The sequence below is a fragment of the Neomonachus schauinslandi genome, chromosome 9, assembly GCF_002201575.2.
Source record: "Neomonachus schauinslandi chromosome 9, ASM220157v2, whole genome shotgun sequence".
NCBI lineage: Eukaryota > Metazoa > Chordata > Mammalia > Carnivora > Phocidae > Neomonachus > Neomonachus schauinslandi.
Window position 1 is genome coordinate 27,234,271 of NC_058411.1, and position 14,795 is coordinate 27,249,065.

At 40.2% G+C, this 14,795-nt stretch overlaps 1 protein-coding gene across 1 annotated transcript in view; it reads left to right on the forward strand.

The window, feature by feature from the left end:
- Positions 1-6,765: 6,765 nt before the first annotated feature.
- The window catches only part of ENTPD5 (ectonucleoside triphosphate diphosphohydrolase 5 (inactive)), a 30,109-nt gene continuing 22,079 nt past the window's right edge, over positions 6,766-14,795 (forward strand). Inside the window, exon 1 of the mRNA XM_021679553.2 lies at positions 6,766-6,787. The gene's annotated coding sequence lies outside the window, so the exon portion shown is untranslated. The remainder of the gene's footprint in view (positions 6,788-14,795) is intronic.

The window sequence follows — 14,795 nt, forward strand, 5'->3', positions numbered from 1 at the left end:
GCAATTCATCTGGTAACATTTCCTTCCATAATTTCTGGTAGGTAGGTTTACTGTGAAGTTTCAGGATTATCTTGCTGAATAAATATGCTTTGTTTTATTTTTTAGAATGCTAATGCCTTTTTTTAAAAAGATTTATTTATTTATTTATTTGACAGAGAGAGAGCAAGAGAGGGAACACAAGCAGGGGGAGTGGGAGAGGGAGAAGCAGGCTTCCCGCGGAGCAGGGAGCCCGACGCGGGGCTCGATCCCAGGACCCTGGGATCATGGACCTGAGCCCAAGGCAGAATCTTAACGACTGAGCCACCCAGGTGCCCCTAGAATGCTAATGCTTTTAAAACTTGGAATAAACCAGTTAGTGTTTTGTTGACTTGGCTTTACAATTGTTTTTTCTACAGTTTGCATAGTTCCCGGTCAACATAGAAATGTGGGAATGTCTTGGCTGAATCCTCATGCAGACAAGATCATTATGGTCCTGGTAGGTAGGACAAGGAACCTGATAGAAGGTAACATCTGTGCTAGCTTAAAGCTCTAAATGTACTTCATATGTTTCTGGGTGGGTTTTGTTGGTGTTTTCTTTCTGAATTGGATTCTCTGTCCTTATCAAATGATGACTTTTCTCTTGTCCTGTTGATTGTAATATCAAGTGTAAAGTTGTTCAAAAAGCCAAACAACTTAGGACTACGTATCAAAATATATAGTATTTCCTGGTCTTGTTTTGTTTTGTTTTTCAAAATATATAGTATTTCTAATTTTCTCTTCTAGTAGTTCCCAATTTGGGTTTACTCTGTAAAGTCATCTGTGGCTTTATTCTTGTTTTGCCTGGAGACTCAAAGTTTCTACTCATAAATCATCCTTGAAATCACCTGATAGTAGATGGAACTCTATAGATGGAAGAGTGTAGGTGGAGAGCTTTTGATTTGGTTTTCATAAAGCATTTAGAATCATGCATAAATGTATTATCCAAACTGTATCTGAAGGGACTGATTTGTGTTTCCAAGTATCATGGGGAGTCAGTTACTTTCATCTTACTTTTTTATTGCCCGTGGTACAAATACAGAATTCTATTAAATAGGTATTATATTGTGATATTGACTAGGTCACATCCCTGCAAGGGATAAGAAATCCTGGAGATCAAGGGTTTACTGTTATCAATTTTAAAACTAGGATTGTTGTTGTTGTTTTTTAACATTGACTTTTTTTTTTTTTAAGATTTTATTTATTTGACAGAGACAGAGACATAGAGAGAAGGAACACAAGCAGGGGGAGTGGGAGATGGAGAAGCAGCTTTCCCCTGAGCAAGGAGTCCGATGCAGGGCTCGATCCCAGGACCCCGGGATCATGACCTGAGCCAAAGGCAGATGCTTAACGATTGAGCCACCCAGGCGCCCCTGACTGTTTTATTTTTATACAAAATAAGATAATTATTACTACTGGCAATTTATTTGCAAAGTATTCCATTTTTATTAGTTGCCTATTCTGACAAAGCCATTACACAGGACTACAAGTTCTCTAAGAAAAATTACACATGCAAATTTCAGTCCCACTTATCTGCACTTTGATTTCATGGATCTGGCAGATGTTCATTTAAGAAATGTTTAGTGAGGGGGCACCTGGCTGGCTCATTCAGTTAAGTGTCTGACCCTTGATTTTGGTTCAGGCTATGATCTCAGGGTCGTAAGATTGAGCCCCACATCTGGCTCCCCACTGTCTGCTTCTCTCCTTCTCCCTCTGCCCCCCTCTCTTGCTCATTCGTTCTCTCTCTCTCTTTAAAATAAATAAATACATCTTTAAAAAAAAAAGTTTAGTGAGTACCAACTGTATACCATGCTACCTGACAGCTTGAGGAGTACCAGCCTTCAAGTGGCTTATAGTCAGGTATATGAGGTACTGACCTGAGCATTGATCTGTGAGAATACACAACTTCATTGGCACCGAGGTACTAACAGTTAATAAAAAACACCAAGCAGTGATGGATAAAGGGAAGATGGTGTTGTAAGTGCTGCAGGAATTTGGGGACATGAAAGGCTCTTATAGAGAAAGTTTACAGAAGGTGGGCTGAAAGGAAGAGGGAAGACTTTCTGGAAAGGTAGAATCATGTGAGCAAAATTCAGTGTGTGTTTGAGACAAGGAGATTTTTAACTAGAGCAGTAGTTCCCAAAGTGTGGTCCATGGACCAGTGGCATCAGCATCACCTGGGAACTTGTTACAAACTAGAAATGGAGATTCTCAGGCCCCCCTGGAGACCTGCTGAATCAGGATGCTGGCAGTGAGGCCCACCAACCTATGTTTTAACAAGTCCTCCAGGTGGTTCTGATACATCCTAAAGTTTGAGAATTGCTAGACTAGAGGAGAGGGTTCTTGTATGAAAGTAGTGGGCAAAAAACTTTGGTAAGGTAGCCTGGGAATTCACAGTGAAGGACTTCAAATGTGAGGCAGGGAGTTTGTCTTTTATCCTACAGAGCAGAGACGCCAACTTGTAACTTGAAGGCTGGATTTGACCCATAGTGTTTTGCCAGGCCTGCACAGTGGCTTTTGGGTTTTTAAAAATTTTTTTTTTTTAAAGATTTTATTTATTTATTTGACAGAGAGAGACAGTGAGAGAGGGAACACAAGCAGGCAGAGTAGGAGAGGGAGAAGCAGGCTCCCCGCTGAGCAGAGAGCCTGATGCGGGACTCGATCCCAGGACCCTGGGATCATGACCTGAGCCGAAGGCAGACGCTCAATGACTGAGCCACCCAGGCGCCCCGGGTTTTTAAAAATTTTTAAGTGGAATTAGTTGTCACTGTTTAAAAACCAGATTCCACACAGAAATCTGTGCTTTCAGCTTATCTTGAAAAAACCAGAAGACCTGGCAATACGGAGCCTGTAGTTCATCATGGCGGCAGTTTGTGGCAGCAGCGAGCAACTGCCCGTTCAGATGGCCTATGTCCTCTCTAGCTTGCCATAGTCTCCACCACTTCCTGTGGGTTTACACCTTTACTGACTTCTATTTCCTGCTTGGCCCCAGTAAGTATGTAGGTCTTTGAGTTTGTACCTTCTGTTATGAACAGTGGAAAATTGATGAAAGTTTTATTTTATTTTTCTAAAGATTTTATTTATTCATTAGAGAGAGAGAGCAAATCAGAGAGACAGAGAGAGTGCACAAGCAGGGGGAGGGGCACAGTGAGAGGGAGAAGCAGACTCCCCACTGAGCAGGGAGCCCCATGCAGGGCTCGATCCCAGGACACCAGGATCATGACCCCAGCCGAAGGCAGATGCCCAACTGACTGAGCTACCCAGGCGCCCCCCCCTTTTTTTTTTAAGATTTATTTATTTATTTTAGAGAAAATGAGCAGGGGGGAGAGGGAGAGAATCTCAAGCAGACTTCCCGCTGAGTGGGGAGCCGTACATGGGACTCAGTCTCACAACCCTGAGATCATGACCTTAACCAACTGAGACACCCAGGTGCCCCAATTTGTGAAAGTTTTATTTTTTTTTGACTTTTTATTTTTTTTAAGATTTTATTTATTTATTTGAGAGAGCGAGAATGAGAGAGAGAGAGAGTACATGACGGGGGGAGGGTCCGAGGGAGAAGCAGACTCCCTGCTGAGCAGGGAGCCCGACGTGGGACTCGATCCCGGGACTCCAGGATCATGACCTGAGCCGAAGGCAGTCGCTTAACCAACTGAGCCACCCAGGCACCCTTGTGAAAGTTTTAACGAGAGTGAGCTGATTTATGTATTCATTCATTCAACAGACATTGATTAATTAAACATATATGCCAGGTTGTACAGTGTTCAAAGATAAATGAATTCCTGACATGCTGTGGGTTAAAATCTAGTGGGAAAATGTTGAAAATAGTGATGTATAGATATGAGAATAGAGACATTGGTAATTGGAAGACCAGTTAAGAAGCTGTAACAGTCCCAAGTCTGAAGTAATAATGGCCAGAATTTAGATATTAACAGGGGTACTAGGGAGGAAAGAAGGAGAAAGAGATGGGAAAGATATTACAAAGGAAAAATCACTGGTTCTTGATAACAGATTGGAATATAGAAGGTATGAGAGTGGAGAATTCAAAGATGGTGAGGATTTTGAGTTGTGAATTAGGAAATCTGTGATGCTACTAACATGAACAGGAAATAAGAGAATCCATTTAGCCTCTCTGTGTGTGGGGGGCAAGGGTGCCAAGGAAAGGGGGCATTTGGAGATGCCAGTTTGAAGTGTCTTTTGTTTTGAGTTCAGTGTATTGACATAACACACAATATTAAGTGTTTTTAAAAGGAAAACTTAATTGAGCACTACATCAAAAACTGATGTATTATATGTTGGCTAATTGAACTTAATAAAAAAAAAGAAAAGAAAAAAATTTTTAAAAAAAAACTTAGGGGCGCTTGGGTGGCTCAGTTGGTTAGGCAACTGCCTTCGGCTCAGGTCATGATCCTGGAGTCCCGGGATCGAGTCCCGCATCGGGCTCCCTGCTCAGCGAGGAGCCTGCTTCTCCCTCTGACCCTCCCCCCTCTCATGTACTCTCTCTCATTCTCGCTCTCTCAAATAAATAAATAAAATCTTTAAAAAAAAAAAAAGAAAACTTAATAGAACTGTCAAGATTGCATGCTTAGAGGTAGATATCACTCATTGCATTCTTGGTTTCCAAGGGCATACTGGGAAGGTGTTTAAGTTGTAGTTAACAAAATGTCTTGAAAATGTTTGCTTTGGGGGCCGTGTAGTTAGAATTTCTAACCTTGTTTGAATCCTCTCTTGGATGTATAATTTTCAGATTTATGTTGCATAGGTAGGTTTAACTTTCTGGGAGAATGGAAGATACTGTATATATTCAAATGCTTAAAGATATTTTCTGAGTATCAGTACTACCCTTCAGAATTTAAATCGTAATTGGCTGTGTACGGGTGAGATATCCAAAGGATGAAATGTTGCCATGACTTTTGTTTTATTGAAATCATAGGGGTGCCTGGGTGGCTCAGATGGTTGGGCGTCTGCCTTTGGCTCAGGTCATGATCCCGGGGTCCTGGGATCGAGCCCCACATCGGGCTCCTGGCTCAGCGGGAAGCCTGCTTCTGCCTCTCCCACTGCTCATGCTCTCTCTCTCTCTCTGTCTCAAATGAATAAATAAAATCTTAAAAAAAAAAAAATCATAGCCAAAGTTTTTCCTCTTAGGATCTTACATTTGGTTCCATCTGCACTTTCTTTCTTTCTTTCTTTCTTTCTTTTTTTTTTTTTTGAAGTAAGCTGTATGCCCAGTGTGGGGTTTGAACTCATAACCACGAGATCAAGAGTCACATGCTCGACTGACTAAGCCAGCCAGGTGCCCCCATCTGCTTGCCTTTTTTTTTTTTTTTTAAGATTTATTTATTTATTTACTTACATGCGAGTGGGGTGGAGGGGGGTAGAGGGAGAGGGAAAAAGAATCTCAAGCAGACTCCCTGCTGAGCATGGAGCCTGATTCAGGGCTCAATCTCACAACTCTGAGCTGAAATCAAGAGTTTGACGCTCAACCTACTGAGCCACCCAGGTAACCCCATGCATCTGCTTTTTAAAAAAATGTTTTACTGTGGTAAAATATATAACATAAAAATTGCCATTTTAACCATTCTAAGTGTACAGTTCAATAGTATTAATTATATTCACTGTTTTATAACCATCACTACTATCTATTTCCAAAACTCTGTCATCACCTCAAACAGAAACTCTGCACCTGTTAAGCAATAACTCCCATTCTCCTCTACTCCCCTACCCCCTGCTAACCTCTAATCTACTTTCTGTCTCTATGAATTTACCTATTCTAGACATTTCATGTAAGTGGAATCATATATATCTTTTTGTATCCAGCTTATTTCACTTAGCGTAATGTTTTCAAGGTTCATCCATACTGTAGCATGTGTTAGAACTTCATTTCTGTTCTTTTTTTAATTTACACAGTCTCCAATGTGGGGCTTGAACTCATGACCCTGAGATCAGGAGTCACATGCTCTTCCAGCTGAGCCAGCTAGGCACACCAGAACTTCATTCCTTTTTATAGCTGAATAATATTTATTGAATATATGTATCATATTTTGTTGCATATCTATTGATGGACACTTCAGTTGTTTCCACCTCTGGTTGTTGTGAATAATGCTGTAATGAACATCGGTGTAGAAATATTTTTTTGAGTCCTTATCTTCAGTTGTTGTGGATATGTACCTTGGACTAGGATTGGCTTGGTCCCTTTTAACCATGCACTCATACATGTAATAGTAAATGGCCCCTCTTGATCACACTGTGGAACACACATCTTATTAGAGGAGTTCTTTACAGCAAAAAAAAAAAAAAAAAAAAAAAAAACCCACTAAGTGCATAAACTAGATTTTATCCACTTTGTTTATGGATCAGCTCCTTAGTCACTGCCCCCCATACATTTACACACATACATTTATACAAAATATACACTAGCTTTTAGAGGGAGTGTGACTTGCCTCCCTTTGCTGTTGCTGGTTTTATAAACAAGTGATTTTGTAAGAGTGGCTATATTCGTAGTTTGAATGAGAAGAAAGTATGGAAAAGGAGAAAGAGCCCGAGAGTACTAGACTGCAAGTCAGGAGATGAGCGTGGTGATCTGGTTTCCAAAGATTGAGCAGATTAGAAATGAATATGAAAAAAAATTATCACCTCAAAAATAAGCTTACTGACAAGAGAGAAAAGAGAGAACTTTGCTCTTATGATTATCCATGTCCATCTTCTATAGGTTGAAAAAATGGCACATTAGTTGAAGGAAAGAAAGGGGAATGCCCGGAAGAAAAAGAAAATATTGGTAAGTAGCCAATATAAAATAATACCCCACTTTTCCATAGGTCAGATTTCTGCACATTCTGCTTTCTTTTTTTTTTTTTTTTTTTTTTAAAGATTTTATTTATTTATTTGACAGAGAGGCACAGCGAGAGAGGGAACACAAGCAGGGGGAGTGGGAGAGGGAGAAGCAGGCTTCCCGCCTAGCAGGGAGCCCGATGCGGGGCTCGATCCCAGGACCCTGAGATCATGACCTGAGCCGAAGGCAGACGCTTAACGACTGAGCCACCCAGGCGCCCCCACATTCTGCTTTCTTATTCCTGAGAGCTCAATCTCTGAGCCACTAAAAGACCTGTCTCAAGGTCTACAACCCTTATCATTTTGGAGAGGCTCTCATTTGCATGAGTTGACATAAAAATCTAATAATTATGGCTTTCTGATTTACATCCCATTGATTTTAAAGATTTAAAAAAATTACCGTGATGGCAGCTTATTGAAGGAATTCTGTATATAACAACACTCATCAGTGATACACAGCATGATGTCAGGGAAGACTAGCTCAAAAAGCATAGCAATCTGGGACCATTTGATGGCAGACAGGCAAACAGTCCTATAGAACCCTGTAGCCCTTAGAGGCATCCCAGGTTTGCAGAAAAATATAACTGATGATCATAATCATGACCCTGAATCATAAGTCACTTTAGAAATATTTGTAGCCAACATTGTTAAAATAAAAATGTTACATTATTTAAAGGGGAAGCATCTTAGACACATTTGAAGAAAGGTACTTATGTGGCAGCCCTATTCCTTTATATATCAGGTATCATCGTAATATTTCAGTCTTTCTCATTTTGTCATTTTGATATAACATATTTGAAGCAGTAGATACTTTTCATTTGATATCAAGAAAGAGAAAATAGGTTTTCACTTCTCTTCCCACAGATTCCAGTGTAAACAGTGACAAAGGGCATTGATCCTTGTAATTACTCTTCTGCACATAAATGCCTCCCACAATGGATATGGGTTTGAAGGCAGAAATAGTTTATCACCTTAGGTTTTTATTATATTTGCTCACTGGAGCAATATTAACCCTCTCCTGACTGGTAGTAGCTTCCTGTCTAAAGGTTTTTCACTCTTAATGGATGGGTAGGAAAAGGCCTTGTGCCTTGTGAAGAGAGGGGCAGCAAGAGCAGCAGCTTTCCCCAGGCAGTGGGTACTGTAGCTAAGTCAAGCCTGAAACAATGAAGAATGAAGTCAGGCACTGCCTGATCTCATTTTGGTATAACACCCAAATGGTTTCATTGTATAGAATCGGCCTTTTTGACACTTGCCTAATGATGTTTTGATTAAAATGGAATAAAGTACAGAAAGAAGTGATCTGTTTATAGGGAAGATTTTATATTTGTTGTTAACTACCAATGTATCAATTCTAATTCCTTTATTGGGGGTGTTTGCTCTTAGGGTTGGAGAGACCTTAAAAGAGATCTCATTCAACCAGCCTTCTGATTTGTGAATCCACCAGGGACAATGTAGTCAGACTTGAGCTGGGCCCTTGGGGCAAGAATCCTCTCCTCACCACCAGCGCAACAACAACTACCGTTGGGAAGTTCTTCCCATTCAATCTCTCCCCTTATAGTTTCCATGCTTATAAGTCTTATTACAGCTCTTTGGCAGCGTTCTAAAACAAGTTGATTATTTAATAATTCTATTTTATTTTGTTGATGATTGAAAAATGCGGGCGCCTGGGTGGCTCAGTTGGTTAAGCGACTGCCTTCGGCTCAGGTCATGATCCTAGAGTCCCTGGATCGAGTCCCGCATCGGGCTCCCTGCTAGGCAGGGAGTCTATTTCTCCCTCTGACCCTCCCTCCTCTTCTCATTCTCTCTCTCTCAGATGAATAAATAAAATCTTTAAAAAAAAAAAAAAAGAAAAATGCTTGTTACAGAGTTTTTCAGTGGTTTTCATATCTGTGCCAGTTGTCAGTCTTCTCCCTTTCTACCAAATATCTCTTCGGTACCTAAGTATTAATACTACTGTTGTCTGATTGGACATTTTCTTTCTATATATAGCATGAAGAAAGTTGCTATTCTGTTAATATAAATATTTTCACTCTATACCTTCCTTGATTTAGCATTTCATTTCACTGTTCGGTTTATTATTCAGTTATTAATGGATGCTTATAATTGTAACAAATATAGTGACTCATTTATTTTCTCCCTACTCTTTCCTAAATATATCTGACGTTTTTGAAGTATTTACATTCCTTTCACCCTAGGAACAAGCAGGATATTGTATGAGTTGTAGTTTTTCTGACTTTAATGCTTCTCCTTAAATAAAATATTGGGACTCAGGGTGCCTGGGTGGCTCAGTTGGTTAAACGTCTGACTCTTGGTTTCGGCTCAGGTCATGATCTCAGGGTACTGAGATCAAGCCCCACATCAGGCTTCACACTCAGAGTGGAGTCTGCTTAAGATTCTCTCCCTCTGCCCCTCCCCCACACTCATGTTCACTCGCTCACTCTCAAATAAATAAATAAAATCTTTTTTAAAAATATCAGGAGGAGGGTGCCTGGGTGGCTCAGTCATTAAGTGTCTGCCTTTGGCTCAGGTCATGATCCCAGGGTCCTGGGATCGAGCCCCCACATCAGGCTTCCTGCTCAGCGGGAAGCCTGCTTCTCCCTCTCCCACTACCCCCTGCTTGTGTTCCTTCTCTTGCTGTGTCTCTCTCTGTCAAATAAATAAATAAAAATTTTTTTTAAATCTAAAAAAAAAATCAGGACTGTAATAGAAAAAAAATGGAAAGCATCAAGTGGTGGGATATGATTATTTTCAGAGAAATTAAAAGTCTATACTGTTTTTAATTTTTTAGAGTTAATCTCATTGGAATAACATGTAGTTCCTAAAACAAGAAGTGTGTAAGCTCCGTTAATAGAAATAATGTATAAACTGAAAAAAAAAAAGCTGAACACAAAATATTATGCAAATACTGGGTATAACTTGCAGTAGCCTCTAAGATGGCCCCCACTGATCCTCACCTCTTGGTATTCATGCCCATCCTCTCACACATTTCCTCAGGGTTGGACTATAGGACCAATGGAATATGGGGGAAGTAATAATGTATGACTTACAGGGCTAAGTCATAAAAAAACAGCCGCTTCTACCTTGCTCTCTCTTGGGTTTCCCACTCTGGAGGAGCCAGCCACCATGTAAAGATATTCAAGGTTCTTTGGAGAGTCCACTTGGGAAGCAGCTGAGGCTTCCTTCCAACAACCAGCATCAGCTCACCAGCCATTGAGTGAGCCATTTTGGAGGTGGGCTTTCAGCTTCAGTCAAGCCTTCAGTTGACTGTAGCCCCAGCCTGCATCTTGACTCCAGTATCATGAGAGACCCTGAGTCAGAACTTTCCAATTAAGCCACTCTTAAATTCCTGAACCATAGAAACTGTGAGATAATAAGTGTATCTTATTGTTTTAAGCAACTAAGTTTTGGGATTATTTGTTGTGCAGCAGTAGGTAACAGTGTACAGCATCCCAAATATTTATTGGTTTGATAAATAGAAGAGAACTTGGGCAATGTAAATAATGTTTAGTATCCTTTAGATTTGGGGCGGGGGCTAAGTTACTTCAGTTTATTGCAATTTTAACAAAGTGTGTGAATTAAAGAAATTGAATATAGCTATAGAACTAATAGATTCAGAAAAATAAAATTATAGTTTCTCCTAAAACAATAGGACTAGATTAGGTATTCATTAATTCTCTTAAAATCTATTTATACAAATATATATTATTTCCCCCCCTTTTTTAAAGATTTTATTTGAGAGAGAGAGTACGAGGAGGGGGGAGGAACAGAGGGAGAGGGAGAAGCAGACTCCCCGTTGAACAGGGAGCCCGATGCGGGGCTCGATCCCAGGACCCCGGGATCATGACCTGAGCTGAAGGCAGCTGCTCAACAAACTGAGCCACCCATGCGCCCCTATTTTTCCCTTTTTATGTCACTTTGCAGTTTATTCCTGTTGTCAGTTTCCATTGAGAACCTACTTGGACACTTTTCTAGGTGCTTGGGCTACATCAGTAAAGAAAGATTCCTGCTCTCTAGGAGCTTATATTCTATCAGAGGAACACAGGTAATAAACAATACATAAACTATCTAATATGTTAGAATGTGATAAGGTGCAATAAAAAAAGAAAAAGATCAGAGTAAGGGGTATTGAGAGAGCAGGCAGAGGTAAGGGACACATGAGGGAGAGAGGTTAGTATTAAAGATAGGTCTCAATAAGAAAGTAGCATTTGAACAATGATTTGAAGGAGTTGCAGGAATTTATCAAGTGGATGTATGTTTCAGTCAGCGGGGACAGCTAGAGCAAGGCCCTAAGGCAGGAGCATGTTTGACATGCACGCAGACGTCAGTGTTGGGGGGAGTGAGTAAGGTGAAAACTTAGATAAGGTCAGAGGTCATGGGGAGGGAAGCAGAGCAAGTGGATCCGTGAAAGCTGTTGCTGGAATCTTGCTACTCTGGGGGAAATGGGAAGCCATTACTGGATTTTACAGAGGAGAGACATTCTGTAACGTATTTTAAAAGGATTATTTTGGTTGCTTGTTAAAAATAGACTCTAGGGGAGTGAGAGTAAAAGCAGAGATGTATTAAGACAATATTAGAGTAAATCACAGGAGAGATGATGGTGGCTTGGGCCAAAGTGGTGGCAATGAGTGACCAGAAATGGTCAGATTCTGGGAATGTAATGAAGATAGAACCAGCAGGAAACAGATCAAAAGTTCTTGGTTGTATATAGAAAGGAGATCAAACTACTGTAAGACTTCTGCATGTTGATGCCGGTCTAACTTTCCAGCTTCATCTCTGATCATTCTTCTCTGCTCTACCTTCTCCTCCCACCCCCATATCCATTTTTCTCTAGAGTCATTCTAGATGACCCTTCTGGGTGATCTACTGATTAAAACTGTGGGCTCTGGAATTAGACCATCTGAGTTTGATTTCTGGCTCTTTTCGCTTTCTACTATGTGGTCTTACCTAGCTTCTTTTTTTTTTTTTTTTTTTTTTAATTTTTTTTTTATTCTTATGTTAATCCCCATCTTACCTAGCTTCTTATGCCTCAGTTTTCTCGTTTCTAGAATGGGGATGTTAATAAATAGAACCTACCTCACAGAATGGTTTTATAAGATTAAACAAGATAATGCATATAAAATACTTAACATACTGCTTGGGAAGTATTAAGGTCTTAGCTGCTATTACTATTACCTCAAATTGTGTTCCTTTGGCCACAGTCTTTCCTCTGCATTAAATACTAACCCTCTCTTCTATACTCTTCCCCTATAGTCTACTTTTTGTTTTTGTTTTGTTTCTGAAATCCATATGACAAAAATTTTTGAGGAAATCAAAAAGTGAAATCAAACCATCCATAATACACCTATTTCTTTTCATCTTTTTATAGTCCCTCTGGTCTTTATTCACATGTCTGTATTATTTATGTAGTTCTGTTCATTTTTCATGATTAGTTCAAATATCATCTCATGATGCCTTTCCTAATCCTGTAGGTAGAGTTAGTCCTTTAAGGCTTTGGGCTCCTCTGGTGTTTTTATGATTAACTTAAGAAGGTGTGGTTATTTGTGTCTATGTCTGTCACCTCTGCAGACTGAGCATCTTGGATAAAAACATCTGTTTATTCACATTTACTTCTTGAGCACCTAGCACTTAGTGGGCATCAGTGAATGTTTGTAGAATTGGACACTGGAATGGAGCCTACTAAGGCTCCCCACTTCAGTCTTTTTTTTAAAGATTTTATTTATTTGCGAGAGAGAGAATGAGAGACAGCGTGAGAGGGAGGAGGGTCAGAGGGAGAAGCAGACCCCCCGCTGAGCAGGGAGCCCGATGCGGGACTCAATCCCAGGACTCCAGGATCATGACCTGAGCCGAAGGCAGTTGCCCAACCGACTGAGCCACCCAGGCGCCCCCCCACTTCAGTCTTACATCTAACGGCCAGATTCATATTTGTGACACTCCGTTGCTCAAAATCTTCAGTGGCTTCCCATTCCCTGCAGAGTTTAGTCTAAACTCAGCTGAGTATTTGGTGTGCTGTACTGTCTGACCTGACTTTGCCTTTCCAACTTTATTTCCTATCACAGTCAGTCAAACTGATGTGTTCACTATTCCCCAGAGGCCTCCATCCCTTTTCTACCTCCATGTCTTGAATCATTGTTTCCTGAAAAGCACTCCGCTCCTGTCTTAATGCCCCTTCTCAGGACCCTCTTCAAATGCCACTTCTTTCACAAAGCCTTCTCAGTTATTCCAGCTGGACATAATCTCTCCCTGCTTTGAAGTTTCAGAGCATGGTAACTGAGCTACTTGTCACATTTTAACTCTACAGGGGTTGTTATTGGACATGTATTCTTTTTTTTTCCTGTTTACTGTAGTCTCTTAAAGGGCAGGTCTAAGATGATTCATCTTTTGCATGCCATACTTGTAAGTAGCACTGAGCAACTGATAATTTCTGGAATGGCTAAATGAATGATATGTGAATAAATAGGATTCCTGGAGTACCACTCCTATCCATGAGCTGGTTTGGAGGGGGATGGGGAGCTGGGTATGTGATACATTGTCATGGTAAGATGCTGGGAAAGGTGGTACCCCCTTCCCTGATGCTTTTGTCTGCAGATATTATTAGCTCAGTTGTAGCAAGTCTATTCATGAGAAATTTACTGATGTCTAACATGTTCCAGGCTCAGTACTTGAGTTTGGGAGTACAAAAGATACCATATACCCTCACCTTAGACAGCCTTCAGATAGCAAAGTGTTCCAGAGCTCTGGCCCCTAGTATTGGGTATTTAGGTCCCAACTTATATTCCCAAATGAGGCATTGCTTACTGTGCTGAATCTATTTCAGACTTAACTAATTAGATCAGTCGTGGTTTTGCTCTGCTTGACTAACTTAGGCTCTGGGTGGTTTAGCTAATCCATTTCTGTAGTTCAGCTTATTGTTTAAAATTTTCATTCTGGTTACATTTTAAACTTGCATTATGTTTAATTTTTAACTTCATTAAAGCTAGCTTCTCGTGGAGCTCAGGAGAATTGGCAGTGGGAGCTTCCCTAAGACTTCCTGGTGGAATTTTCTAGTCACCTGTCCCATTCCATTATTTTAAACTGTTGAGAAATACTGTGTCATTTTATTCAGGTCAGTCAATACTAATATTTGTTTTGGGAGGGAATAGAAAAATTTAAATAACAGGGGTCGCCATGGAACTGTTTAACGAAAACAAGTCCACTCTTTTTGAAATCTGATTCAGTACCTACGGGTCCTTTCTCACACTTGTGCTCTATTCTGGTCCTCTATACTCCATCTATTTGATACTTAAAGTTCTCAGGGTTTTCCTTGTGTCACTTCACCAGGTTAATTCCTACCTCTGATTTAGGACCCAGCTTAGGCCTCTTATCCCTTAAGGAGCCTTCCTCTCCCTTTCTACCTCCATGCTTCCCCTTCTGAGATGAGTTACTTTCCTCTTAGGTCCATTCCTATAATATTCTGCATATTCCCATAAGAGAACTTACCACAGTATGTACATTATAGCTGTTGGTTTACTTGTCTGTTTCTTCTAGTAAGCTGAAGCCCCAAGAGCTGGACCTGTATCTGATTCCTCTTTTGTATCTAGAAACTAGCACAGTGTCTGGTGTACATTAGACATTCAGTAAATGCTTGTTAATTAGACAATTTAATACCCAACTTTCTAAATTCATCACAAGGATAGAAGCCATCAAGGAGTGCAATTAACTTTCCTACTCTTGGGCTAAGGTTGTAAAAACATGAAATAGTAAGGAATTAATAACATTATGACATAGTTACATATTTCATAATTGTAAATATAATGTTATTTAATAATATAAAAACACTAGGTAATCACTGTCCTGTGTAAAAACACAGAATTCAGCTCCTGAGCAACTTTGGCCCTAGCAATAATGCTACTAGTTGGCACTTAACTATCATAAAAGTAGATGAACCAGACAATCATGTATACCCAGAAAAAAAAGTG